We start from the raw sequence: 3,469 nt of genomic DNA, 5'->3' as shown, positions 1-3,469 counted from the left end.
AATCAATTAATTCTTTTTTGTTGTGACTTTTTGTTGTTTGATCATAAACTTCTACATTTTTTGATAATCCAATTATTCTTCGTTTATAATTTTGTTATCTAGGGTGTTTACTATAAATGATAACTTGTTTTTATTTCTTTAAGAAGTTTTGACCGTAAATAATAAAGCTTGGAATTTGGCATTAACGAAATTTTAACAAAAAAAGGTAAAAGAATTTTCATTTAAAAGTTGTCATAAAACTTGTCCATAATAACATTATTTTTTTCCAATTTCTCTTAGTTGCAACTTTGAATTGGAATTTGAAAGCTAAGAATTTTTAATTTTTTTCATTTTTCATTTTTTCAGAAATACAAAAGTTCGTATTTCTAAATATTAGCATGGTTTTGGCATCAAAACTCAGAATTTTGATCTTATATTTAATAAAAGTTGTTGTTCTTAATCAAAGCTTTTGTTTATTCAGAAAAGATTCCAACTTCAGATTCTCTATTGCCAAATTTTCAAAATGTAGAGAAAATGAAAAACTGGAAATTTACCTTTTCAAGATCTTGAAATTTCTGCTGAAAAACTTTTAGTGTATCTTAATGGAGTTTCTTTTTATAATCTGGAATTCTGCTTTCTAGGAGTCGAAATTTCAGTCTTAAAACTGAAAATTGTTTTTTTGAAGCTTAAATTTCTTAAAGTTTTACCTTCAAAGGCACAATTCGATATTAAATTTTAAATTTCGAACCAGTTTTTTCTTGAATTAGGTAACAAATTTACAAAAAATGATAATTTTATCTCTATTTAAAACTAGTTTTCCTACTGTAAGAAAAAACGATCAAAATTTTACAACTGGTTTTTTGACCATCTCTCCCGGACTTACCCTAGAATTTGTTGTAGGGCCGTCTCTCCCCATCGAAAATTAAATGTCTGTCTTGAATTTCACAGTAACTTAATATTTAGTTTACGTCTTAATACTTCTCGACGCATTGCCAAAATTTAATCGAATATAACATTCTGAAAGTTATAATTGAGTTCATTAGCGCCGACATAAACTTTAACTAAAACTAGTATTACTTGTGAAGTTTATATCAATATTCTGGTTCTCTCATCACTAACCTGTGACTCCTCTACGCCTATCCAAACATGACCACAATGCAATTTTCCATGCAGCCGCCCCTGAAAGGGTCCTTACTCCACTTTAATAAATAATATTATAAATATAATTATGGAAGCTAGTCTGGGACTGCTCCAAATTATATTTCATGTTGGCCAAATTTAATTTCAACTCTCGAACGCTGATAGGAAATTCTATTAATCTGTGACTTGTGTATTTGGGAAAAAAGTTTGGCCTACATTGCTTTATACACCCTTGACAATAATTCACGTGTAATCCACGCTCTAATAATTATTTTCTTTGTTACAGTTTCAGGTACAAACAACGGTTCTTATCATCCGTTTTCGGTAAGTGTTTTCTTTGATTAAAATCGCGCTATTTGCATGAATATAAAGAGGCATTAACATATTGGAGGAAATAAATAGAATCCAGCAATTAAATCGGTGTATTTATGAGTTTTCGTGTCAAAAAGCGAATCGCAAAAATTGCGATATCTTGAAACTTATAAATTAACGTGTGTGTGTTTGTGGTGGTGGTTGGGGGTGGTGTGAGGCCTCCCTCCCTAAATATTGATTACATTTTCGAATCTGGCATTCTCTTTATTCCGTTTTAAAAATTCCAATTCATCATGATACTTCGAGAGAACTCGTTGGTCGCAAAGCAGCAAAGCAAAAATCAAATATATCACATTTGGTTATCAAATATCGAATGGATAGGCTCTCGATCAAGCCCCGGAGCTAGCCGTTATTCCCAAATATAAAAAAACTGGTCTGCAATATCCACTCCTGCTGTTGGCTTAGTAAAAATACATAAATATAATGGATACAAATTGTCAATCGTCCTCCCTGGGGCTTGATTGAATGGGGGGCGGCGTCGCTGCGATCACCCCCTCTAACACGAAAATTACAAGGTAATCGACGATTCGATAAGGATGATAAGATTTTATCAGCTTCTCTATTTGTTAGGGAATTGTCTCTGTTCTAATCTAAACTTATTTAAAGCTGAAACTTGAAAAAGACTTGTTGTTCTTGCATTTGTCGGGGGAAAATTTAATAAAGTTCTCGCCTTATTTATATTAAAAATAAAAATGTGCTTTTTCGCAATTAAAAAAAGCTGTTTCATAATTTTCTCTTTTTTTGAACGTAAAGCCTCCCTCATACATGTATATCATAATGTATGTATCATATACATATACATCTGCATAAAATTTAAAAAAAGAGTGAGTTTTTTACGCTTGCAAAAATTTACCCTCTGCTCTGACCCATTAGTAATTCAGTCAACCCCGATCACATGTGGACAAAATTCGCTCTAATTATTGTAATGGATGGCGATTTCGTTGATTTTATTTTTAAATTCAGAGAAAAAAAAATGCAAATTATTAATACATGGAATTTTTGCGAACCGTTCCTGTTATTCAATTACTTTGTTCTGTTTGGTCATCGAAATGGCGGAACAATTTCATACGCAGCGCTTGTGTGCCTTGTTATCAAAGCAGTATTTTAAAAAACTACAGTGTGTTCCAAAATAAGTATTTGTAATTGATTAAGAAAGAATTTTGATAGTGCAAACACTTTGATTTGATGTACAAAATTTTTAAAAATTAAATTTGGAGAAAATAAATTCAATTAACTGGCACCTCATCTCAAATTTGGCCATAAATTACCCGAATTCCTCATTTTCAATATTAAAATGTTAATTACTCAAAATCTATCAACTTTTACATTGTTCAATTTTTAGTTACCATTAGAAAAAATCAAAATAAAAATTTTGAACAATATTAAAGCATTGGGTGTTTTAACAGAAATATTTATCTAAAATTTTGATTATAGCCATAATCGTTTAGTTCTTGCTCGATGAAAATATTTTCAAAATGACAGCACTTCCGGTTAAACCGGAAATGGGTATCAACTTCGTTATGTTATGTATTTTATTGCGTTTTTGGATTACTCTAGTGATTTTGAGAGAGTTTTTATTAGATTTCCTTATACCGTTTTTGAAATATTTAGACTTATTTGAAATTTTTTAAAATTGCATCTTTTCCTCCAAAAATCGATAACTCTACCAATTTTAATTATTTTGAAATCGTATTTGAGCATATGAAAAAGGAAAGTTAGATCTTTTCTTTCGCCCATTTATAATTGGAAAAATAATGAACAAACCTCCAAAATTTAAGGCTACGTTTGGGAAACTTCAAATACCCGTAACTGAATTTTTTGAAATGGAAGGCTCCAATTTTTTTTCCCTATACCTATATTTACTTATATTTCCCTATCTATATTTTATTTTACCTATTTTTTTCCCTATACCTAAATTTAATGATTTCCAAGTTATTTTAACTTTTTTTACAATGGAAGAAATTCATTACTATCCATG

At 30.1% G+C, this 3,469-nt stretch overlaps 1 protein-coding gene across 1 annotated transcript in view; it reads left to right on the top strand.

Moving 5' to 3' along the window:
* LOC123014630 (protein bric-a-brac 2-like) overlaps positions 1 to 3,469 on the top strand; it is a 245,719-nt gene that overhangs the window by 20,757 nt on the left and 221,493 nt on the right. Inside the window, exon 2 of the mRNA XM_044413837.1 lies at positions 1,406 to 1,443. The gene's annotated coding sequence lies outside the window, so the exon portion shown is untranslated. The remainder of the gene's footprint in view (positions 1 to 1,405; positions 1,444 to 3,469) is intronic.

This window comes from Tribolium madens, unplaced genomic scaffold (assembly GCF_015345945.1).
Source record: "Tribolium madens isolate multiple individuals breed KSU strain unplaced genomic scaffold, Tmad_KSU_1.1 Scaffold_97;HRSCAF=244;Tcas5.2_LG3a, whole genome shotgun sequence".
Classification (NCBI taxonomy): domain Eukaryota; kingdom Metazoa; phylum Arthropoda; class Insecta; order Coleoptera; family Tenebrionidae; genus Tribolium; species Tribolium madens.
This window is presented reverse-complemented; position numbering and strand designations above follow the sequence as displayed.